The following is a 27,350-nucleotide window of genomic DNA, read 5'->3' as shown; positions in this document are numbered from 1 at the left end:
ATCGGGGGAGTTGTTCTATATGGCCTGCATGATATATAATGACCCTTACAAAATATAACAATAAGACATGCTGCCTGGGACCCATGGTAAGGTTGTGTTGAGTAGTACTATTCTTAGCAGTTTAATGCCTTTCACTCCCCCTATCGGGGGAGTTCTATATGGCCTGCATGATATATAATTACCCTGACAAAGTATAATAATAAAACATGTGGTCTGGGACCCATGGTAACTAGGTTGTGTTAAGTAGTACTATTCTTAGCACTTTAATCCCTGTTACTCCCCCTATCGGGGGAGGTCTGTATGGTCTGCTTGATTACCCTGACAAAGTATAACAATAAAACATGCGGTCTGGGACCCATGGTAACTAGGTTGTGTTAAGTAGTACTATTCTTAGCAGTTTAATCCCTTTTACTCCCCCTATCGGGGGAGGTCTATATGGCCTGCATGATATATAATTACCCTGACAAAGTATAATAATAAAACATGTGGTCTGGGACCCATGGTAACTAGGTTGTGTTAAGTAGTACTATTCTTAGCACTTTAATCCCTGTTACTCCCCCTATCGGGGGAGGTCTGTATGGTCTGCTTGATTACCCTGACAAAGTATAACAATAAAACATGCGGTCTGGGACCCATGGTAACTAGGTTGTGTTAAGTAGCACTATTTTTAGCAGTTTAATCCCTTTTACTCCCCCTATCGGGGGAGGTCTATATGGCCTGCATGATATATAATTACCCTGACAAAGTATAATAATAAAACATGTGGTCTGGGACCCATGGTAACTAGCTTGTTTTAAGTAGTACTATTTTTAGCAGTTTAATCCCTGTTACTCCCCCTATCGGGGGAGGTCTATATGGACTGCATGATTACCCTGACAAAGTATAACAATAAAACATGCGGTCTGGGACACATGGTAACTAGGTTGTGTTAAGTAGTACTATTCTTAGCAGTTTAATCCCTGTTACTCCTCCTATCGGGGGAGGTCTATATGGCCTGCCTGATTACCCTGACAAAGTATAATAATAAAACATGCGGTCTGGGACCCATGGTAACTAGGTTGTGTTAAGTAGTACTATTCTTAGCACTTTAATCCCTGTTACTCCCCCTATCGGGGGAGGTCTATATGGACTGCATGATTACCCTGACAAAGTATAACAATAAAACATGCGGTCTGGGACCCATGGTAACTAGGTTGTGTTAAGTAGCACTATTCTTAGCAGTCTAATCCCTTTTACTCTCCCTATCGGGGGAGGTCTATATGGCCTGCATGATATATAATTACCCTTACAAAATATAACAATAAAACATGCGGTCTAGGACCCATGGTAAGGTTGTGTTAAGTAGTACTATTCTTAGCACTTTAATCCCTTTTACTCCCCCTATCGGGGGAGTTCTATATGGCCTGCATGATATATAATTACCCTTACAAAATATAACAATAAGACATGCGGTCTTGGGACCCATGGTAAGGTTGTGTTAAGTAGTACTATTCTTAGCAGTTTAATGCCTTTTACTCCCCCTATCGGTGGAGGTCTATATGGCCTGCATGATATATAATTACCCTGACAAAGTATAACAATAAGACATGAGGTCTGGGACCCATGGTAACTAGGTTGTGTTAAGTAGTTCTATTCTTAGCAGTTTAATCCCTTTTACTCCCCCTATCGGGGGAGGTCTATATGGCCTGCATGATATATAATTACCCTTACAAAATATAACAAGACATGCGGTTTAGGACCCATGGTAAGGTTGTATTAAGTAGTACTATTTTTAGCAGTTTAATCCCTTTTACTCCCCCTATCGAGGGAGGTCTATATGGCCTGCCTGATTACCCTGACAAAGTATAACAATAAAACATGCGGTCTGGGACCCATGGTAACTAGGTTGTGTTAAGTAGTACTATTCTTAGCAGTTTAATCCCTGTTACTACCCCTATCGGGGGAGGTCTATATGGCCTACCTGATTACCCTGACAAAGTATAATAATAAAACGTGCGGTCTGGGACCCATGGTAACTAAATTGTGTTAAGTAGTACTATTCTTAGCAGTTTAATCCCTTTTACTCCCCCTATCGGGGGAGGTCTATATGGCCTGCATGATATATAATTACCCTTACAAAATATAACAAGACATGCGGTTTAGGACCCATGGTAAGATTGTATTAAGTAGTACTATTTTTAGCAGTTTAATCCCTTTTACTCCCCCTATCGAGGGAGGTCTATATGGCCTGCCTGATTACCCTGACAAAGTATAACAATAAAACATGCGGTCTGGGACCCATGGTAACTAGGTTGTGTTAAGTAGTACTATTCTTAGCAGTTTAATCCCTGTTACTACCCCTATCGGGGGAGGTCTATATGGCCTACCTGATTACCCTGACAAAGTATAATAATAAAACGTGCGGTCTGGGACCCATGGTAACTAAATTGTGTTAAGTAGTACTATTCTTAGCAGTTTAATCCCTGTTACTCCCCCTATCGGGGGAGGTCTATATGGCCTGCATGATATATAATTACCCTTACAAAATATAACAATAAGACATGCGGTCTAGGAACCATGGTAAGGTTGTGTTAAGTAGTACTATTCTTAGCACTTTAATCCCTTTTACTCCCCCTATCGGGGGAGTTGTTCTATATGGCCTGCATGATATATAATGACCCTTACAAAATATAACAATAAGACATGCTGCCTGGGACCCATGGTAAGGTTGTGTTGAGTAGTACTATTCTTAGCAGTTTAATGCCTTTCACTCCCCCTATCGGGGGAGTTCTATATGGCCTGCATGATATATAATTACCCTGACAAAGTATAATAATAAAACATGTGGTCTGGGACCCATGGTAACTAGGTTGTGTTAAGTAGTACTATTCTTAGCACTTTAATCCCTGTTACTCCCCCTATCGGGGGAGGTCTGTATGGTCTGCTTGATTACCCTGACAAAGTATAACAATAAAACATGCGGTCTGGGACCCATGGTAACTAGGTTGTGTTAAGTAGCACTATTTTTAGCAGTTTAATCCCTTTTACTCCCCCTATCGGGGGAGGTCTATATGGCCTGCATGATATATAATTACCCTGACAAAGTATAATAATAAAACATGTGGTCTGGGACCCATGGTAACTAGGTTGTGTTAAGTAGTACTATTCTTAGCACTTTAATCCCTGTTACTCCCCCGATAGGGGGAGGTCTGTATGGTCTGCTTGATTACCCTGACAAAGTATAACAATAAAACATGCGGTCTGGGACCCATGGTAACTAGGTTGTGTTAAGTAGCACTATTTTTAGCAGTTTAATCCCTTTTACTCCCCCTATCGGGGGAGGTCTATATGGCCTGCATGATATATAATTACCCTGACAAAGTATAATAATAAAACATGTGGTCTGGGACCCATGGTAACTAGCTTGTTTTAAGTAGTACTATTTTTAGCAGTTTAATCCCTGTTACTCCCCCTATCGGGGGAGGTCTATATGGACTGCATGATTACCCTGACAAAGTATAACAATAAAACATGCGGTCTGGGACACATGGTAACTAGGTTGTGTTAAGTAGTACTATTCTTAGCAGTTTAATCCCTGTTACTCCTCCTATCGGGGGAGGTCTATATGGCCTGCCTGATTACCCTGACAAAGTATTATAATAAAACATGCGGTCTGGGACCCATGGTAACTAGGTTGTGTTAAGTAGTACTATTCTTAGCACTTTAATCCCTGTTACTCCCCCTATCGGGGGAGGTCTATATGGCCTGCATGATTACCCTGACAAAGTATAACAATAAAACATGCGGTCTGGGACCCATGGTAACTAGGTTGTGTTAAGTAGCACTATTCTTAGCAGTCTAATCCCTTTTACTCTCCCTATCGGGGGAGGTCTATATGGCCTGCATGATATATAATTACCCTTACAAAATATAACAATAAAACATGCGGTCTAGGACCCATGGTAAGGTTGTGTTAAGTAGTACTATTCTTAGCACTTTAATCCCTTTTACTCCCCCTATCGGGGGAGTTCTATATGGCCTGCATGATATATAATTACCCTTACAAAATATAACAATAAGACATGCGGTCTTGGGACCCATGGTAAGGTTGTGTTAAGTAGTACTATTCTTAGCAGTTTAATGCCTTTTACTCCCCCTATCGGTGGAGGTCTATATGGCCTGCATGATATATAATTACCCTGACAAAGTATAACAATAAGACATGAGGTCTGGGACCCATGGTAACTAGGTTGTGTTAAGTAGTTCTATTCTTAGCAGTTTAATCCCTTTTACTCCCCCTATCGGGGGAGGTCTATATGGCCTGCATGATATATAATTACCCTTACAAAATATAACAAGACATGCGGTTTAGGACCCATGGTAAGGTTGTATTAAGTAGTACTATTTTTAGCAGTTTAATCCCTTTTACTCCCCCTATCGAGGGAGGTCTATATGGCCTGCCTGATTACCCTGACAAAGTATAACAATAAAACATGCGGTCTGGGACCCATGGTAACTAGGTTGTGTTAAGTAGTACTATTCTTAGCAGTTTAATCCCTGTTACTACCCCTATCGGGGGAGGTCTATATGGCCTACCTGATTACCCTGACAAAGTATAATAATAAAACGTGCGGTCTGGGACCCATGGTAACTAAATTGTGTTAAGTAGTACTATTCTTAGCAGTTTAATCCCTGTTACTCCCCCTATCGGGGGAGGTCTATATGGCCTGCATGATATATAATTACCCTTACAAAATATAACAATAAGACATGCGGTCTAGGAACCATGGTAAGGTTGTGTTAAGTAGTACTATTCTTAGCACTTTAATCCCTTTTACTCCCCCTATCGGGGGAGTTGTTCTATATGGCCTGCATGATATATAATGACCCTTACAAAATATAACAATAAGACATGCTGCCTGGGACCCATGGTAAGGTTGTGTTGAGTAGTACTATTCTTAGCAGTTTAATGCCTTTCACTCCCCCTATCGGGGGAGTTCTATATGGCCTGCATGATATATAATTACCCTGACAAAGTATAATAATAAAACATGTGGTCTGGGACCCATGGTAACTAGGTTGTGTTAAGTAGTACTATTCTTAGCACTTTAATCCCTGTTACTCCCCCTATCGGGGGAGGTCTATATGGCCTGCATGATATATAATTACCCTTACAAAATATAACAATAAGACATGCGGTCTAGGAACCATGGTAAGGTTGTGTTAAGTAGTACTATTCTTAGCACTTTAATCCCTTTTACTCCCCCTATCGGGGGAGTTGTTCTATATGGCCTGCATGATATATAATGACCCTTACAAAATATAACAATAAGACATGCTGCCTGGGACCCATGGTAAGGTTGTGTTGAGTAGTACTATTCTTAGCAGTTTAATGCCTTTCACTCCCCCTATCGGGGGAGTTCTATATGGCCTGCATGATATATAATTACCCTGACAAAGTATAATAATAAAACATGTGGTCTGGGACCCATGGTAACTAGGTTGTGTTAAGTAGTACTATTCTTAGCACTTTAATCCCTGTTACTCCCCCTATCGGGGGAGGTCTGTATGGTCTGCTTGATTACCCTGACAAAGTATAACAATAAAACATGCGGTCTGGGACCCATGGTAACTAGGTTGTGTTAAGTAGCACTATTTTTAGCAGTTTAATCCCTTTTACTCCCCCTATCGGGGGAGGTCTATATGGCCTGCATGATATATAATTACCCTGACAAAGTATAATAATAAAACATGTGGTCTGGGACCCATGGTAACTAGCTTGTTTTAAGTAGTACTATTTTTAGCAGTTTAATCCCTGTTACTCCCCCTATCGGGGGAGGTCTATATGGACTGCATGATTACCCTGACAAAGTATAACAATAAAACATGCGGTCTGGGACACATGGTAACTAGGTTGTGTTAAGTAGTACTATTCTTAGCAGTTTAATCCCTGTTACTCCTCCTATCGGGGGAGGTCTATATGGCCTGCCTGATTACCCTGACAAAGTATTATAATAAAACATGCGGTCTGGGACCCATGGTAACTAGGTTGTGTTAAGTAGTACTATTCTTAGCACTTTAATCCCTGTTACTCCCCCTATCGGGGGAGGTCTATATGGCCTGCATGATTACCCTGACAAAGTATAACAATAAAACATGCGGTCTGGGACCCATGGTAACTAGATTGTGTTAAGTAGTACTATTCTTAGCAGTTTAATCCCTGTTACTCCCCCTATCGGGGGAGGTCTATATGGCCTGCATGATATATAATAACCCTTACAAAATATAACAATAAGACATGCAGTCTGGGACCCATTGTAAGGTTGTGTTAAGTAGTACTATTCTTAACAGTTTAATCACTGTTATGTGCCTTTTTTTTGGTTTGGGTTTTGTAGCCACAGTGCAGCACCAGAGGCCAGAAAAATTAGGCATGTAAAAGTGCCTGAAAAATTAGGTATTGTTGCAGCTGCTTCTGTAGCAGCGGCCAGAAAAATTGATGTTTGTTTGACAGTTAGAAAGTGCCCTAAAACATTGCGGCTTGAACCCTAGTTGTTGGCGGGTAAGTCACGCAAGTCATCCGCCATTCGAAGATAAAATACAGCAGCGTGTGTACCATTTGTAGCCCAAGGCAGCTCATCTCATCAGGCCTTTTTTACTCTAATGTATCGCACAATGTCAGTCCCTTCGGGATCCATCCCTCATTCATTTTAAGAAAGGTGAGATAATTAAGACTTTTTTGACCTAGGCGACTTCTCTTCTCAGTGACAATACCTCCTGCTGCACTGAAGGTCCTTTCTGACAGGACACTTGAAGCGGGCAGGCCAGAAGTTTAATTGTAAATTGGGATAGCTCAGGCCACAGGTCAAGCCTGCACACCCAGTAGTCAAGGGGTCCATCGCTCCTCAGAGTGTCGAGATCCGCAGTTAATGCTAGGTAGTCTGCTACCTGTTGGTTGAGTCTTTCTCTGAGGCTGGATCCCAAAGGGCTGTGACGATGCCTAGGAGTTAAAAAGGTCCGCATGTCCTCCATCAACAATACGTCTGGAAAGCGTCCTGTCCTTGCCGGCGTGGTCGTGGGAGGAGGAAGAAGAGGATTACTTTCATCTCTTCCCCTGTTAGATTCCCGTTGTGCTGTGACATCACCCTTATACGCTGTGTAAAGCATACTTTTTAATTTATTTTGGAACTGCTCCATCCTTTCCGACTTGCGTGAATTCGGTAACATTTCAGTAACTTTATGCTTATACCGGGGGCCTAGTAGCGTGGACACGCAGTATAGGTCGTTCTCCTTCAGCTTTTTTATACGAGGGTCCCTCAACAGGCACGACAGCATGAAAGACCCCATTTGCACAAGGTTGGATGCCGAGGTAATCATGTCCCGTTCCTCGTCCTCACTGATCTCACTGAAGGTATCTTCTTCCCCCCAGCCACGTACAACACCACGGGTACCAGATAGGTGACAACAACGAGCACCCTGGGATGCCTGTTCTGCTTGGTCTTCCTCCTCCTCCTCCTCAAAGCCACATTCCTCCTCTGACTCCTCTTCCTCACAATCCTCTTCCTGCGTTGCCGCTGGTCCAGCAAGCGATGCTGATAAGGCTGTTTCTCGTGGTGATAGAGACCACAACTCTTCCTCTTCACGCTCATCTACGGCCTGATCCAGCACTCTTCGCAGGGCACGCTCCAGGAAGAAAACAAATGGTATGATGTCGCTGATGGTGCCTTCGGTGCAACTGACTAGGTTTGTCACCTCCTCAAAAGGACACATAAGCCTACAGGCATTGCGCATGAGCGTCCAGTAACGTGGCAAAAAAATCCCCAGCTCCCCAGAGGCTGTCCTAGCACCCCGGTCATACAAATACTCGTTAACAGCGTTTTCTTGTTGTAGCAGCCTGTCGAACATTAGGAGTGTTGAATTCCACCGTGTCGGGCTGTCGCAAATCAAGCGCCTCACTGGCAGGGGTTTTCGCAGCTGGATATCGGACAAGTGCGCCATGGCCGTGTAGGAACACCTGAAATGGCCACACACCTTCCTGGCCTGTTTCAGGACGTCCTGTAAGCCTGGGTACTTATGTACAAAGAGTTGTACAATCAGATTACACACATGTGCCATGCACGGCACATGTGTCAATGCCGCCACCAAATTACTTCCATTGTCAGAAACAACTTTGCCAATCTCCAGTTGGTGCGGAGTCAGCCACTGATCCACCTGTGCGTTCAGGGCGGACAGGAGTGCTGGTGCGGTGTGACTCTCGGCTTTCAGGAAAGTCAACCCCAAGACGGCGTGACACTGCCGTATCCTTGATGTTGAATAGTACCTGGGGAGCTGGGGGGGTGCCATTGATGTGGAGCAAGACGCAGCAGCAGAAGAGGACTAAGCCGAGGAAGAGGTTATGGAAGAGAATGGAGTAGGAGAAGTAGAGGAGGTAGCAGCAGGCCTGCCTGCAAGTCGTGGTGGTGTCACCAACTCCTCTGCAGAGCCACGCATTCCATGCTTGTCAGCCGTCAGCAGGTTTATCCAATGCACAGTGTAGGTGATATACCTGCCCTGACCATGCTTTGAAGACCAGCTATCAGTGGTCAGATGGACCCTTGCCCCAACGCTGTGTGCCAGACATGCCATTACTTCCTTTCGCACAATCAAGTAGAGGTTGGGGATTGCCTTTTGTGCAAAGATATTTTGGCCGGGTACCTTCCACTGCGGTGTCCCAATAGATACAAATTTTTTGAACGCCTCAGACTCCACCAGCTTGTATGGTAAAAGCTGGCGGGCTAAGAGTTCAGACAAGCCAGCTGTCAGACGCCGGGCAAGGGGGTGACTTTGGGAAATTGGCTTCTTACACTCAAACATGTCCTTGACAGACACCTGACTGTGGGCAGATGACCATGAACTGTTACATAAGAGAGACTGAGTGGTGGATGGTTGAGAGGGGGCAAGGAGGACAGTAGTGGTTGACGTGGCTGAAGATGCTGGACCAGGAGGAGGATAGCGGCTTTGAGTTTGTGTGCTGCTTCTACTCATATGTTCATCCCATCGGCGTTTGTGATGTGAGCCATGTGCCTTCGCAAAGCAGTTGTACCTAGGTGGGTTTTGGACTTCCCACGACTCAGTTTCTTTTGGCACAGGTTGCAAATGGCATCGCTGTTGTCAGAGGCAGACATACAAAAAAAATGCCACACTGCTGAGCTCTGCGATGACGGCATTCTGGTGGTGGCAACAGCATGCGTTGATTGGCGTGCTTTCTGACTGACCCCGGGTGCCGATGCATGCTGTCTGACTGTGCCACTAGCTCCTTGCGACGACCTCCCCCTGCTTCTAACTCGTCTCCTCCTCCTCCTCTCTGTCTCCCCATCTGAACTTTCCCCCTCTTCTTCTTCTCTTCTAGCGGGCACCCACATGGCATCCACGGACGCATCATCATTAACCGCTTCACTTGTATCTGACAAATCAACAAAGGAAGCAGCAGCGGGTACAACATCACCATCATCATCACACCGTACGTCCATGTCTGTAATGCTGCCTGACTGAGACATATCACTGTTATCTACATCCTCTGTCAATGATGGTTGCACATCACTCATTTCTTCCAACTGATGTGTCAATAACTCCTCTGACAGATTAAGTGAAGCGGCTGTGGTGCTAGTGTTGGTGGTGGTGGCAGGCGGGTGAGTGGCACTGGTCACTTCAGAGGTGCCCGCAGCTAAGCTGAAGGTGGATGGTGCGTCAAGGTTAGGAGCGGAAGCTGTAGAAGATTGGGTGTCCTGTGTTAGCGATTCAACTAGGTCCTCCTCAGAACTTTTCGCGTTCATGGCACGTGGCCTCTGAACACTGTGCATAGTTGTAGGGTCTAAGGGAATCACAGCACCACGACCACAACGGCACCTGCGGGGTGGCCTTCCTCTGCCTGTCTTTTTTTTTTTAAATGTACACTTACACTACTATTAAATAAGATATGAGTGGTGGCACTGGGCATACGCTGTGAGCCTGACACAAAAAAGCAGACTGATGTTTCACAATCCAAAAAGTTTTTTTTTTTTTTAAATGTACACTTACACTACTATTAAACAAGATATGAGTGGTGGCACTGGGCAAGTGGGCACAGTATACGCTGTGAGCCTGACACAAAAAAGCAGACTGATGTTTCACAGTCAAAAAAGTTTTTTTATTAAATATTTACACTACTGTTATAACAAATATGAGTGGTGGCACTAGTTGGCAAGTGGGCCTGGCAAACACGCTGGCAGGCAGGCAACTGCAATTAGATTGCACTAGCTGACTGATGTTTCACAGTCAAAAAAGTTTTTATTTCAAATATTTACACTACTGTTATAACAAATATGATTCGTGGCACTAGTTGGAAAGTGGGCCTGGCACACACGCTGGCCGACAGGCAACTGCAATTAAATAACACTAGCAGACTGATGTAATTTAAAAAAAAAAAAAAAAAAATACACTAATGTTACACGAGATAGGAGTGGTGGCACTGAGGATGGAAGTAGGCACAGTATATGCTGGGAGCCTGACACACAGGCTGGCACTAGTGGCACGCTGGCCTTGGAACTAAAATTAAATAACAATAGCAGACTGATGTAAAAGTTTTTTTTCAAAAAAATTTACACTAATGTTACACCAGATATAAGTGGTGGAAAACAGAGCAATTAGGCACAGTATATGCTGTGGGCCTGACACACAGGCCTGATGGAAATTGAAATTAGATTACACTAGCAGGCTGGCACTAGTGGCACGCTGGCCTGGCAACTAAAATTAAATAACAATAGCAGACTGATGTAAAAGTTTTTTTTTTAAATGTACACTAATGTTCCCTTAGGCCCTTACACAGGCTGGCACTAGTGGCACGCTGGCCTGGCAACTAAAATTAAATAACAATAGCAGACTGATGTAAAAGGTTGTTTTTTTTAAAATTTACACTAATGTTCCCTTAGGCCCTTACACATGCTGGCACTAGTGGCACGCTGGCCTGGCAACTAAAATTAAATAACAATAGCAGACTGATGTAAAAGGTTTGTTTTTTTTAAATTTACACTAATGTTCCCTTAGGCCCTTACACAGGCTGGCACTAGTGGCACACTGGCCTGGCAACTAAAATTAAATAACAATAGCAGACTGATGTAAAAGTTTTTTTAAATTTACACTAATGTTACACCAGATATAAGTGGTGGAAAACAGAGCTATTAATCACAGTATATGATGTGGGCCTGACACACTGGCCTGATGGAAAATGAAATTAGATTACACTAGCAAAATGATGTAAAATTTACACTAATGTTAACCAGATATCAGTGGTGGCACAGAGCAATTAATCACAGTATATGCTGTGAGCCTCACACACAGGCTGACAGGCAGGCAAATGCAATAAAAAAAAAAGACTGAAGTTCTAGCCCTAAAAAGGGCTTTTTGGGCTGAAGTTCTAGCCCTAAAAAGGGCTTTTTGGGGTGCTGTCCTTACAGCAGACATTAGATGAGTCCTTCAGGACTGTAGTGGACACTGAATACACTAGCCTAGCTATCTATTTCCCTATAAAATCAAGAGCAGCAGCACTAAACCTCCTCTCACTAAGAATGCAGGATCGTAATGAATCTAAAATGGCTGCTGCCCAGGAGCTGGGAGGGAGTGTCTGCTGCTGATTGGCTCAAACGTGTCTGCAGACTGTGAGATACAAAGTTTCCTCAATGATGACGAATAGGGGGCGGATCGAACATCGCATATGTTCGCCCGATGCAGTGAACGCGAACAACCTAAGATCGCCGGGAACTGTTCTCCGGCGAACTGTTCGCGACATCACTATTTGCGAAATCACTATTTGCGTAAAGACTATTTACAAAAATACACATATATAGTAAATGTGGATATTGCTGTAACTATATAGGACTATATAGACATCTTTCACTTTTGTTTTAAGGATGTTAGGTTTTTTGTTATATCCTAAATGGTACTGTAACTGTTTCAAAAAATTAGGTTGTATTAATCTACAAGCACATAGATAGTGTGAGACATTATATAAAGCAGGAGAGATCAAAATCTCGGTTTAACCCCTTGGGTGCCATAGTTTCCATTTTGAATATCCACCACATCTCCCTATCAGCACCATTTGTAGGGGCCTGTATATGCTCTATAATTTGCCAACGTAGTTGACTGATGTTATGATTTTTCTCAATAAAATTTTTGGAAAGAGGGGCCTCTGTGTTTTTCTTCCTAATGTTGCATCTATGCTGACTGATGCGGTCCCTTATTTTTTGCGTGGACTCCCCTAAGTAAATTAGGGAACATGGGCATTTGATAAGGTATACCACATATGTGCTTTCACACGTGTGGAATCCCTGTATATTGTATCTTTTCCCACTCTGGGTGGAAGAAATGTGGCCCTTTTATAATGGAGCTGCAGCTCATGCATCCAAGACAAGGATAACTGCCTTGTCTTTTACTACCCAAATATGTTTGCCTGGGTCCCTTAATAGGGCCTACATCAGATCTAATTAGATGGTCTCTTATGTTCTTTACTCGTTTATAAGCCATTAAAGGCGGTTCCTGTAATGACTTAATATGTGGGTTACAGTTCTTCAGAACATACCAATTCTTTCTAATGATTTTACCTATTTTATCATTATAAGTACTGTGCTGTGAAACAAAAGCCATTCTATCTCTTATAAAGATTCTGAGTAGATATTTTTGTATTTCCTTCAATTTTTTTTATCAATGAGACTAGTTGGATATCCTCTTTCAAGAAATGTATTTTTCATCTGTGTCAATATTTTATTTCTTACCCCCTCTTCACTAACAATCCTATTTACTCACAGGAGTTGGCTCTTGGGTAATGACTCCAGTAGTCTTTTGGGGTAAAAACTGTCAAACCTTAACATAGTGTTCCTATCGGTTTCCTTGACAAATAGATCAAATTTTAAACCATGCTCTCCTTTAATAATTTTGGTGTCGAGGAATGCAACTGATTCTTCACTATGTGTGATTGTAAAACATAGACCCCTTACCTCTGAATTTAGTTCTGTAATGAATTGTGTGAGGGATCCAACGTTGCCCCACCATACGCCAAACACGTCATCTATATAGCGGAGCCAGACTGCTCCATGTTCTTTAAACAGATGATTTTCATATACTTTTCTTTCTTCGAATTCGTTCATGTAGAGGTTGGCGTAGGATGGGGCGACGTTGGACCCCATAGCTGTCCCTCTCACCTGAATGTACTAGTCCTGAAAAAGGAAATAATTCCAGTAAAGTATAAGGCACAGTAATTTCTCTATAAAGTCACATTGGGCTGTCGTATATCTGCCGCTCACCATGAGTGTCTTTCTTATGATGGCAATGCCAGTCTCGTGTTTGATGGAGGTGTATAGACTGCTGACGTCCATGGTGAACAGCATATAACGACAAGCGGGAAGTTCTATCTTTTTAACCCTCTCCAGGAAGTGTCCTGTGTCTTTAATATAACTGGCCATGCTAGTGACTTCGGGCTGTAGTCATTTATCAACAAATTTGGAGATGTTGGTGAAAACTGATTCCACACAGGAAACAATTGGCCTCCCTGGGGGCTTTTGTGCATCTTTATGAATTTTTAGAACTGTGTAAAATATGGGCGTCCTGGGTTTATCAATGTAGAGGTAATCAGCCAACTTTTCATCTATCACTTTCATACTAACAGCTTGATTTAGTATGTACTTGATCTCTTTCTGTATCTTAAATACAAGATTACTTGAGACCTTTTTATATGTAGTGGAGTCATTAAGTTGAGAATTAATCTCTGCTATGTAATAGTCCCTGTCCATAATTACCGTTGCCCCACCTTTATCAGCTCCTTTTAAAATAATACTTTTATTCATCTTAAGTGTTTTAAGAGCCATGTTGTCATTTTTAGTAAAATTCATAAATCTGGATTTACGTTCCTGAGACACTCCCTCTTTTTTGACCTTAGTTTGTAATATTTTAATGTCATTTTCCACCAAATTAAAAAAAGTATTGACACTGTGATTAAACAATTTGGGGTTAAATGAGCTTTTTTTCTTCAATTCTAAACTATGTGCAGTCAATGTGTCTTTATTGTAGTTAACATTAGCAGTGCTTGAATAATTTGTGGGCTCACTAAAGAATATTTTCAGCTTTATATTTCTAAATAATCTGTACAGATCTTTAGACAGTTCAAAAAAGTCTATATCTTTTTGCGGACAAAAAGACAGTCCCTTGTTTAATACGGACAGTTCTTGTTCAGACAATTTTGTTTTAGAAATATTTACCACCGTTGTTCGCTCTTCTCTCATTTCTTCAGCACTTTCCTTTGGGACTTCCTCGAAGGATCCATAGTCTTCTGCAGTGTCTTGGCTGTTTTCTTTGTGGTGCTTGCGTCCACCTCGGCGGCATCGCTTTCGCCTCCACTCGTGTCCAAAGGGGATGATTCGGCTTCGTTGGATGACGTATTGGAACGTTCTGCGTCACTAACGTCACGCCCCTGTCTCCTCCGCTGATTGGTTCTCCTGCGGCCTCCCATTCTGTGTGTATTCCGGTTGCCATGGGACCCGCTCCGCCATCTGTATACTCTGCCGGATTTATAGTCTTCTTCATCCCGTTGAACTTTAGTGCGTTTAATTTCTTGGATTGCCTTTTGCTCAACCGCCAATTTTTCGTCAACCTTTTTAACTAGATTATCCATCTCCTCTCCGGTAAGTGCTTCTGTTAGGTCCGCTCTATGTTTTTTTATTAGCTCCCCTTGAATCTCGATCTCTTGTAAAAGGGCCTCAACAGTGCAGACCATCAGATCTAACGAGCATTTGTTGAGTATGGCCTCAAATCTATCACAGTAGGCTTAAATGTCTTTTAGTAATGTCAGGCAAGTACTCATTCTAAGCCCTCTCGGAATTCTCACCCTATAATACTCTGAGAGGGTGGTGGCATGAAGGTCCCACTTCATTACTTTCAATTTGAGTGCTTCATACTCTTTCTCCGCTGTTAGAGTAGGAGCCGTCCTTAAAAAGTCTCTTGAACCCCTGGAAAGTGCTGTGATTCGAGCCGCATCCAACTCACTGTAGGCAAATGTCTTGCCACTTTCAGTACCTGTAATTTGATCTTTCTCGACTTGCATTATGTTGCAGACAGTGTGCTTGTTTCCAGCAGTCGTGAATACAGCAAAGTCCAATATTAGAAACAGTGCTAGAGCACTAGCAGTGGTGCTGTTTCTAATATTGGACTTTGTTGTTTAATACTACAATGGATCCAAAATGCTTCCCTTTTCCTTAATAGAAGTTCCCTATCACCCCCATGCCTTGGATATGGTACAGTATGTATAAAACAAAAATTAAGTTGGCTAATGTTATGGAAGGAGAGTGGGGCCTCAAGGTTCTTACATCTAATATTACTCTTATGATTAATTCTCTCACATACTTTATGGATGGTTTCTCCAATATAGACCCTCCCACACAGACATTTGATCGAATATACAGCATAGGTAATTTCACAGGTAAAATATCCTCTGATATATTTTTTTCCTGTTAATGGATGAACAAAATTAGACCCCTTAATCATAGAGTTGCAATTTCCACAGTTCAAACAAGTTAAACAGCCTAAGCTTCAAAAGGTTAAATAACTATGTTTTGTCCCCTTGGTACTACCTTAATCTGTGTGTACCAATTCATCTCTCAAATTACATCTCCTTCTAAATGCCTGCATTGGTGGTTGCCCAAACTAATTAATTTCAGGATGGCATGCCTGTAATATAGACCAATGTTTTTTTACAATCGTAATTATCTCATGACTGTGGTCACTATGATCCATAACCAGGATCACGCGATTGTCTTTTATCTTATGTTCATATTGTCTAGGGACAAGATAAGATTGTACATTGGTCAACTCACTGTGTGCCAAATGGGGGGGAATAGCCTCTATCCTAGAACTTACTTGCCATTTCAGTCAATCTTTTAATAAAATCTATTTTTCCGACACTGTGTTTAACCCTCATGAATTGACTGCTTGGTAAGGATCTCATGGTAAATTTAATAGAATCTGTACTTCCATTTACAATTTTCTCCAGGGTTCCAATGTCTCCATACCACACACCAAATACATAATTTTATGTAGCGCCACCATGCTGCTGCATACTGTAGCAAAAACTAATTATTTTAGACAAATCTTTCCTCAAATGCATTCATGAAGATGTTTGCATATGTGGGGGTGAAATTGGAACCTATGGCGGTACCCTGTAGCTGAAGATAAATAGAATCCTGAAAAGAAAATAGTTATGATAGAGAACAAGCCTTAATAACTCCTTAAATAATTGTTTTTGTTCAGTTGTATACTCATTACAACTTTGCAATATCTTAGTCACTGCTGCAATGTCACTTTCGTGTTTAATAGTAGTATACAGACTGCTTACTTTTAGTGTGAATAATATACATTTACTAGAAGTCAGATTCATGTTGCACAACTTAGTTAAGAAATCTCCTGTGTCCTTTAAATAAGAATTAGATAGAGACATGAGGCTACAAAATCTTGTCCAGCACTATGGCTATATTGGAAAAAATGGAATCAACATCGACCACAATGGGCCTACCCGGTGGATTATCCATCCCTTTGTGTACTTTTGGTAGAGTGTAAAATACCAGAATATTGGGATGTTCTTTAGAGATAACTCATAGTTATTATGGAACATAAACAATGTCTAGAGTTGTCCTTCTATAAATTGGAACAGCAAGGTGGATATTATATATTATATCTAAGATTGTGTGTTTAATTTGGTAATTTAACAGTTTATGAAATATGTTACACCTCTAGCTATTTTGCCTTCATATTGGGTGTGTACAACTTCACCCACCCAGTCTTGCTTTCATTTTTGGTGTTCTATATTACTTAGGTGTTTTCTTCCAGGATCACTTTATCAGCTTTTTTATTTTTAAGGTATTTTAGGATTGCCTTATGTTTAATATGTGACTTAATATCACCAACTTTTCACAAGATGACTCGCATGATTATATTTTAACACTTTAACCATGGGGGGAGTTAATAAAGCATTATGTGTTGTAGGTGTTTTGTCTCTACGTTATAAGAGTAGAGAGATATGTATCAGTGGACCCTTAATTATGTAGTTTGACTCACTGGCGTGGGAGTGTGTTATTCTACCTACAGCTTGGCACCCCCGGTTGCAGCAGAGGTTTGGAATATTATACCAAGCAAAGAGCAGAAAAAGTTACCAGCAATTTCTACTGTGAACAATGTCAGCAACAACTAAAACAAAACTGTGCAAAGTACAAACTCAATAATCTTTAGCTCTGTGATGTATACATTTGAAGTCCCAAATCCCCCCCCCTTTTGAAAGGATATAAAGCTTAAATGATCTCCCTGTAAAATAAGATCTTGAACAGTCTCCCATCAGTTCCAGTTCGTTAATTTAAGAAGGCAGTAGCAAGTAAATACTCTGTGATCATCCTAGTCCTCAGTATCTTCTATTTGTACATCCTCTTCTGGTGCTTGTTGAGAAGATTCTCTGGAGTTAAGAAACACTTGAAGACGTTGAGGAAAATCAAAGATTTTAGGACCTTGTGGGGTTTGTAGCCTCAAACCAAATGGATATAGTAAAGGCACTGATTCTCCTTTATCCATTAACTGCTTACAGTATGGAGGAAAATTCACTCTGTTTGAGAACAAAGACAAAAAAAAGAATGGAAGAGGTTTATCCTTCAAAGATAAACTGAGAACAAAGACAAAAAGAGGCAGGTTTATCTTTCAAAGATAAACTGAGAACAAAGACAAAAAAAAGGTAGAGGTTTATCTTTCAAAGATAAACTAGGAACAAAGACAAAAAATAATTTGCTTTCAGTCTAGTAGGAAAGGTAAAATATCCATTTCAGAATTGAGGCCTGCTGGGTACAGGGTATTATATTTATAAATATACTCTGCTTCTTTTAATAAGAGACATTTATCTATATTTCCTCCCCTCCAATTAGTTTTGACTATTTGGATACCCCAATATTGTAATTGTATTGTAATTGTTTAGTAACATTTATTACTATAGAATTACACACTTGCTTTTACTAGCTTGTGGTGTATAACTCTTTTGGTTCACCTCCTAATGTCTTTTTAACCTTTAGCTATTTAGCTCTCCTAAGCATTTCTCTTCAAAAGTCATACATGCACAAGTTCCACTGTCCCTTAATTTGTTTTTTCCGCATTTTCTTAAGATCCTTCAATTGTTGTAACCATTCCCCTAACACCTCCCCTTCCCATAGTACTTTTATTTTTTAGATCAGAGGTTAGTTTATTAATATCATCTGAACATGTTTGCATTTCTGCACCCAGATCAAAAGAGGTTATAATATGAACTAACTGTTCATAAAGACATTGAAAAGGGTAAACAAATTACTAGTGTGGCCAGGCATTTCCTTAAGTGCCATGCAGGAAAAACTATTCCTTTCAAATGTTGGGGCTTAGAACAAGTCAAACCAGGAATCAGGGGTGGCAATTGTGAAAAAATCCTATTACAAAAAGAAACCAACTGAATTTTGAAACTAAACACTGTTATGCCCAATGGGATGAATGAACCAAACAACTATTGGGTTTTCCTATAACGAACGGTGTCACTTTCAGACCTTTATTAAATATGTAGATATATGTGTATATTGAATTTGTTTAATCAGTACTAATACTGTAGTATCATATATATAGTATGAAGTTATTATTGTATTTTGGCTAATGATATAGAATACATGGGGTCAATTTTTGTATATGGAATTAATTCCGTTATAGCCTTATAAATCTCATTTGAAATATGGGTTGATCTTGATATTTCAAGATAATTTCATAGGAAATCATGCAGCATCCACAACTAGATGCTAAGGATGTAACACACGTTGATATTATCGTATGCTCATTATCTACATAGAGTGATATTATGATTATGCCCACATATGATATCGTGGTTATACATGGATTAACTTTTCGATTACCCCATGATCCATAGTATTTGGTACTTATTTTAACTATTATAAGTGCTGCCCATATAGTTTGAATTATAAGTGCTGCCCATATAGTTTGAAATTCTTAATATCCCCATGATGTATACAACGAGTGTAATCTTAGCACATTTGTTCTTTACTTAACTGACTAACATGTATCAATATGCAGATACCACACAGCGATTTGCCTTAACTTAGTGCCGAATTTAGAGACATTAATATTTATATTTCACATAGTAAATTGCAGGAACTTTGTGTTCAGTCTGGTAGTATTCTATATATTTTCATAGCATGGATAACGGGAATCTTGATACTGTAAGGGTCTGGTTTATCCTCTTTATATGTCCCAGTGAACAGGCTTAATACAATTGTTACGCTTTATCTGACTTTCCTAATGCAATAGTAGTAAAATATATAGCTGTAATCATATACATCGTTACCAGTTGTCCCTTTTTGGTTTTAAGATTTATACATCTCTATGGACCTTGTCTGGTTTATATAACTTATTAGACTTACAGTTGACAATTTAATAACACATATAACGATTTCAACTGGCTCTTTCAGGCAACCAATCACAGCACAGCTCTACGACACACCTTTGGAAGTGAGGTATCATTGAGAGTAGTTATGGAGATAAACATAAACAATACATTTTCACTTTGATGTTTAATCTGATCCATCTACTTCATAGAGGAATACGTAGGTGCTTTGTACTGTATTATTAATACATGTTTTGGCATTTAGAGGAGTTGTGTATTAACATATATTGAAGGAAACTGGGAATCAAATTGTGATTACGATGTTACGTTGTTTCGTGTTCATTACAAGCAAGCATGCCGGCATACTATGATTGGGGTTTTAGTTAGCTGTCTTTAACAGCAACAACCGCTAAACCTAGTAGAATCTAGCATACAGGAGAGATACACGCCCACTTGATGACATCAACAATACACAAGTGGTCACTTTGAAGGCGTGTAACACTGTCCTACATACTATTGGATAAATCAAGTTATGGGAGGTGTATATTAAGGGGTAGCACCCGGGCCTCAGTTTGTCACTTTTTACTGCTCTTGATTGCTGGTCATCCCTGTCACCTGAAGCCGAGGTATCCTGTTATCGGCCAGGAAACAGGGCTGTCACCTGAAGCCGAGGTATCCTGTTATCGGCCAGGAAACAGGGGTGACCACACATTCTCATTTGGTTGGTTTGATATTTTAGGAGATCCTATTCTCCTTTTTATACATTTACTAATAAAGTATTGATTTTTATTAAGTTACTCATAGGAAGGAGTGCTACTTTAACCCCCACTTAGGTCCTTCCCTAATTATTTTGATTTGATATTTATATATGGGGGGGCAGCACCGTAATTTAATACTTATATTCCATTAATTCCTATTCTAATATAACTAGTGCCAGTAATTCTATTTCTTTTATGTTTTACTTAATATCATATTTTCATACCACACTCCACTTTATGTGACTTTGGTAATCTACCTTGTAAGTGTGCCGTGTAATGCTTTTGTCCTCTTCTCTTACTTTTTGAAAAACTAGGGGAGAGTCTTGTGGACTGAGGCAGAGAGTTCCACAAGATGAGAGCCAGTGTGGAGAAGTCCTGTAAACGGGAATGTGAGGAGGTAATAAGAGAGAAGTGTAGGAGGATGTGAGCAGAGTGAAGGGGAGTGAGGGAGAGTATCTGGAGACAAGGTCTGATATATATAGGGGGGGGGGGCAGTTGAGGGCCTTGTATGTCAGAGTCAGAATTTTGTGTTTAATCCTGGAGGCAAGAGGAAGCCAGTGAAGGGATTGGCAGGGAGGTGCAGCAGATGAAGAGCGACATGTAAGGAAGATGAGCCTGGCAGAGGCATTCATTTTGAATTGTAAAGGAGCTAGGCGGCAGCTAGGGAGACCAGAGAGGATGGATTTGCAGAAGTCGAGGATGGATTTGCAGAAGTCGAGGAAGGAAAGGATGAAAGAGTGGATTCAAATCTTAGAAATGTCTAAATTTAGAGATGTTTTTAAGGTGGAAGCGGCAGGATTTAGCCAGGGACTGAATGGGAGGAGTGAAAGAAAGCTCTGAGTCAAATGTGACCCCAAGACATCGGGCATGCCGGGTAGGGGTAATGATGGAGTTGTCGACAGTTATAGAGAGATGGGGGTGGAGATTTTAGAAGGAGGGAAAATAAGGAGAGATTTAGCTTAAGGTAGTGAGAGGACATCTAGGAAGAGATTTCAGAAAGACAGGGACACGGGTTAGCAAGGAAGGAGGTCTGGTGCAGAGAGGTGTATTTTGGGTGTCGTCGGCATACAGATGATATTGAAACCCATGGTACTTTATTAAGGAACCTAATGATGATGTTTAGATTGAGAAGAGGAGACCGAGGACTGAACCTTGCGGTACACCAACAGAAAGTGGTGACGGGGCAGGGGAAGTCCCAGAGAAGGCTACACTAAAGGTACAGTTAGACAGGTAGGAAGAGAACCACGAGAGGGCTGTGTCACAAATGCCAAAGGATTGGAGGGTTTTGAGAAAAAGAGTGTGGTCGACAGTATCAAAGGCTGCAGACAGATCAAGGAGGATAAGCACAGAGAAGTGGCCTTTGGATTTTGCTGTAAGTAGGTCATTGATAACCCTAATGATTGCTCTCTGTTGAGTAATGGGGCGTAATCCAGATTGCAGTGGGTCAATTAAGGAGTTTAATGTAAGGATCTGGGATAGGCGTGCATATACCAGCTTTTCAAGAAGCTTTGAGACAAGAGGAAGTAGGGAAATAGGGCAGTAGTTAGATTGGAAGTTTGGATCAAGAAAAGGTTTTTTGAGGATGGGTGTGACCAGTGCATGTTTTAGAGATAAGGAAAATATACCGGTGCTGAGGGAGAAGTTGAAAATGTGTGTGAGTATAGGTGTAAGTGTAGAAGAGAGGGAGGGGAGTAGCTGTGAGGGGATGGGGTCGCAGGTACAGGTAGTGATGTTAGAGTTCAATATAGAGAGCAGAAACTTCTTACTCAATAACAGGGGCAAAAGAGCTAAATATATGGGTTATGTGGGTTTTGGTTGATTGCAAGCTTTTGAGGCGTTGAGAGACCGGAAGTATGTTGGGAGCTGATTTAGTTTCTGATGGAATCGATTTTGATGTTGAAGTGGCTGGCAAAATCTTGAGCTAAGAGAGAAGTTGTATTAAGAGGTGTGGGGGTGGATGGAGAAGAGTATTGAAAGTGGAGAACAGAGGTTTTGGGTTTGAAAAAAGAGTAGAGATAAGAGAAGTAATGTTGCTTATGAAGATTAAGGGCAGAGTAGTAGGAGTTCAATATGAACTTGTAGTGAAGAAAGTCAGCTGATCTCCGAAATTTTCTCCAGTGCCGCTCAGCAGTACGGTAACATCTGCGTAGCTACCGTGTCAGAGGAGTGTGTCAGGGCTGAGGGTGAGTGTGTGATTTTCGAGCTATGGTAGGAGGGGCCCGATTATCAAGGACCAATAGAATGGTGGAATTATAGTGGTAGATTGGTCAGGGCAGGAAAAGGAGGAGATCGATGAGAAGGGAGGTTCGAGAGAACTCGTGAGCTGTTGCTGATCTAATGACAATGCTTCTATGAAGTTTGGTGTGAGGGGTAGAAGGAGGAAGAGTTGTAGGGAGGGATGAGATGTTGCTTTGGTTTACAAAGCAGAGCTCAATATATGTATATATATATGTTTAACAAGAACTATAAGAAAAGAAATGGAACATCTTATTATATGCACCAAATAGAAAGATAGGGAATCAAGCACTCTCTTACAATAATTAACAACAGTATTTATTATCCTCTAAAATAGAGATTATGGTTCACATCCAATATATTAAGGTACTCAGTGTTAAAATCACAGCAAGTAACACAAAATTGCAATTCACATCCCCACATTGTGTTAAACATATAGAGGAAATCATGTGACTATGCACTGCATGAAGTTAGAATCATATGTATCAATATAGAAGCATAGTGTGCAACTTGATACAATTTACACCTCCTACTACATATCTCTCACACTACACCCCAAATGCACACAGAACCCCTGCAAATACAAGGGCCATATCTTAGCAGGTGTAAAACAGGGATCTAAGTGTGGCGAAATAGTATCAGGTGTTTGCACCAACTCTTGATTTTCAGGCAGAGAATATCATAAGCAAAAAATAATATGTATGTCACAATATACAAATATATTGATACACAGTAGCACAGTCCCTAAGTTGCAAACGAGTTCCATTTCTGCCAAACAGGTCTGACACAATTGACCCTTAACTATGCGGTATTGCCAGTCAGATACAATAAATCAGTGTAATAAATCACTTATCTGTAAATAGTCACAGGCACTGTGCTCCCACTGCATAACCCTCATGACTTCCACATTCAGGTGTGTCATGTGATCCTCCAATCCACTGCCGACGATCGTTTCACCCCTTACGTCATGTGCAAGACGGGGCTTCCTCAGGGCTAATGGATCTAAGCCCTACTATTGGAGCTTATATTTTCAAAAATGCTCCACCCATAGTTAGCATCCTACCTATACAAATCTACAAGAATATACATATAAAAGAAACACAATGTGAATATAATAAATTTTTAGGCCCAGAAATAGAGAACCTAGGATTTTAAAGCAACAAGGAATGCTTATACTTTCCTGATTAATTCTTATATATTTATAGCAAAAGAATCTTATCTTTAGAAATACAAATAATGTCAATTTACAAATGTTAAAGAATTGAGCACATATGAGAACAAGGATAGAGAGAAAAAGAGAGCGCAATTACTTTTCAAAATCTACCATATCTACACATATGCACTTAAGTAATTTCTTAAAGGGGTATACCCTCAATAATATGATATCAAAAATTGGCTTTCAAATGCAGCTGGCCATATCTAGTTTCTCATTAAGGCCTAAAGGTGAAAGGGTGTTAAGAGTCTAAATCCATTTGCACTCTTTCTGGAGGAGACATTTGTCATTGTCTCCTCCTCGGCCATGTAACAACCCTTTATCAATATCGGTAAATTTTAAACAACTGGGATTGCTATTATGCCTTACTTGATAGTGCCTAGCTATACTACTTGTCTGAATCTCTCCCTTAATATCATCCTGATGTTCCTTAATATCCCGATGTTCCTTAATATCATCCCGATGTTCCTTAATATCATCCCGATGTTCCTTAATGCGATCTTTAAAAATCCTCTTGGTTTTACCCACGTAAAACCTGGGACACAAGCATTCAAGTAGGTATACTACCCCTTCTGTATTGCAATTGAAAAAATGGTTGATTCGAAATTCTTTGTCACAATTTCCAGAGAATACTTTTGTTCTCTTCATATAATCACAGGTCACACATTTACTGCAAGGAAAATTACCATTAGGTATATGGTGTCGATACAAATTGGCTCTTAACCAACTTATCCTTGATATTCACTGCTCTTTTTGCTGTCAAATTTGGATAATTCCCCACCAGCTGCAATTTTATCGCCACTGGTCAGCACTGACCAGTGCTTTTGTAGAATCATTCTAATGGTTTGCCAATGACAATTATAGTTAGTTACCAAACGAATGACAGAATCCTTAGTTTTACTCTGCTATACAACAAATCATCTCTATTTGTCCTTCTTGCAAGAGCTTTAGCATGGCTGATATTCCTCTTAGAGTAACCTCGCTCAACAAATCTATCCTGCATACATTGTGCATGTGAATCAAATTTTTCCTTTGAGGAGCAATTACGTCTAAGGCGCAAAAATTGGCCTTTAGGTATGCCTTTAATTAAATGTGGAGGGTGATGACTGGTAGCAAGTAACAAACTGTTTGTAGCTGTTGTCTTCCTGAAAATTTCTGTAACTAGTAAATTGTTTACATTCTTTATTTTGATTTTCTTACTGGCTGCACTGCATAGTCAAATTAACATTTAGATTATTACTATTAAGCTCATAAACAAAAGTTAACAAAGTATCATAATCACCCTCCCAGATTAAGAGAATGTCATCCACATACCTTAACCAAAAATTCACATGCTGCAAAAAAGGGGGTTCTGATATACCACCTCCATCTCCCACTTTCCTAGATGGAGACAGGCATAAGTAGGGGCACATGTTGCCCCCAATGCAGTCCCTCTTAGTTGCTTATAAATTTTATTGTCAAACATAAAGACATTGTTATTCAATATAAATCTAAGCAAGGTCACTACTAAATCTGTATGTTTTTAGAACTTAGTCCCTCTACTAGAGAGAAACTCCTCACAAGCTTTTATACCAATTTCATGGGGATGGAAGAGTACAAACTCTCTACATCAAGTGTGACCAATATAGAGCCATTGTCGACTGTCATGTCATTAATTTTCCTTAGAACATCAGTTGTATCCAACACAAAGGACGGCAAAGTGGATAGAACTGGACAAAGGGCATGATCAACATAATTCCCTATATGTTCAGACAGACTTCCAATGCCAGAGATGATGGGGCGACCAGGCAGATTTTTTAAATTTTTATGAATTTTTGGAATGCAATAAAGATAGGCATCACTGGATAATCAATCAGTAAATATTGAAACTCTGTAAAAGTGTCTTAAACAGACTTAGTTTCAAATCCGAAAGTGGATTAAAAGCAAGTCTCTGATACTGCTCTTTGTCTCCTAGCTGTCTTTGCACTTCTTTAAGATACATGCATTCGTCCCATAAAACCACATTGCCGCCCTTGTCCGCGGATTTAAACAGCACATTTGGGGCTTCTCTCAACTCTCTCAATGCTTGCCTTTCTTTTTTTGATAGATTGTCATTGACAATACCAGTGAATGATAAATTTTGAATATCACGTTCAACCACATTTTTTATATTCAATTTTTTTTTTAGATTCAATATATATATATATCCACATCCGAGAAACATAAACCTGAATTCTGGTCACATAATGAGTGTTTATTCCCAGGAATACAGACAATGTAACGTCTCATTTTGCTTTAACCTTGATTGAGATATATATATATATATATATATATATACTGTATATACTGTGTATGTGTGTGTGTATATGTACTACACCAAGTGAACAATGGCACTACTCGGGCTTTTCCTTATTAAATAAATTTCAAATAAGGGATTAGTAAATAATTGGTCCCAATGTAGAAATGAAATGGTGCTCATGCATGAATTTTAACTACTACCACATAGGAGAATGGGTATAAGAGAATAACCATGCTCCGAAAGAATGCATATATAGCACTCTAGGCCCTGACTAAAGGGTAGTATTTCCCTAACAGGATAAATAAAATATAACTTTTATTAATAACAAAACTAAAAAACCAAAGTTTTTTGGTGAAATGAGATATAAGTAGTGATGTCGCGAACCTAAAATTTTGCGTTCGCGAACTTCCGCAAATGTTCGCGAACGGGCGAACCACCATAGACTTCAATAGGCAGGCGAACTCCCATGGAAAATTACATAGTTGTTGCAGAGTCTGGTTTTAATCCATAAAGGGCATAAATCACCTAACATTCCTAAATTGTTTGGAATAACGTGCTTTAAAACATCAGGTATGATGTTGTATCGATCAGGTAGTGTAAGGGTTACGCCCGCTTCACAGTGACAGACCAAACTCCCCATTTAACGCACCGCAAACAACCGCAAACAGTCCATTTGCACAACCGCAAACTCCCCATTTGCACAAGGTTGGATACCAAGCTAGCCATGTGCCGTTCCTTGTCCTCACTGATGTCATTGAAGTTCTCTTCCTCCACCCAGCCACGTACAACACCAAGGGTCCCCGAAAGGTGACAACAAGCCCCCTGGGACGCCTGCTGTGTTTGGTCTTCCACCTCCTCAAAGCCACCTTCCTCCTCTGACTCCTCTTCTTCAGACTCCTCTCTCTGCGTTATTATAAGGTGTGTTAAGTAGTACTATTCCTATCAGTTTAATCCCTGTTACGTCCCCTATCAGGGGACGTGTATATGGCATTGATTTTAGGAACCAGGAGATGGAAAAAGATGCTTGGTCGGTCCTCCTACTTCAAATTTGGGGCACTGCGCGTGCAATCTAATGTGCCACCAGATAGGAGTGGTGTGTTAAGTAGTTCTATTCTTATCAGTTTTTTTTTTTTTTTAATAAGCTTTTATTGAAGTCATAAGCATAAACAACATATTGGGAGTGCCCCCAAACATTTACAAATAGGATTGTACACACTATTATTAAAAGATACAGCAGAGAAAACAATATAAAGCAGGTTGTACTCATATATCTCAAGTGTTATTAATAAGTTTGGGCTATCTATAAGGAGACTGGTTTCATAATAGAGTGTCAAAGATGTAATATAAACAATAACGGTCCTCCTTAGCTATATAAAGGTAACTTAGGGAATCTTCTTAAATAAACTGAGAGCCAGGGAGGAGTTAGCTCTATAGTTTTATGGG

This window comes from Bombina bombina, chromosome 4 (genome assembly GCF_027579735.1).
Source record: "Bombina bombina isolate aBomBom1 chromosome 4, aBomBom1.pri, whole genome shotgun sequence".
Lineage (NCBI taxonomy): Eukaryota > Metazoa > Chordata > Amphibia > Anura > Bombinatoridae > Bombina > Bombina bombina.
This window is presented reverse-complemented; position numbering follows the sequence as displayed.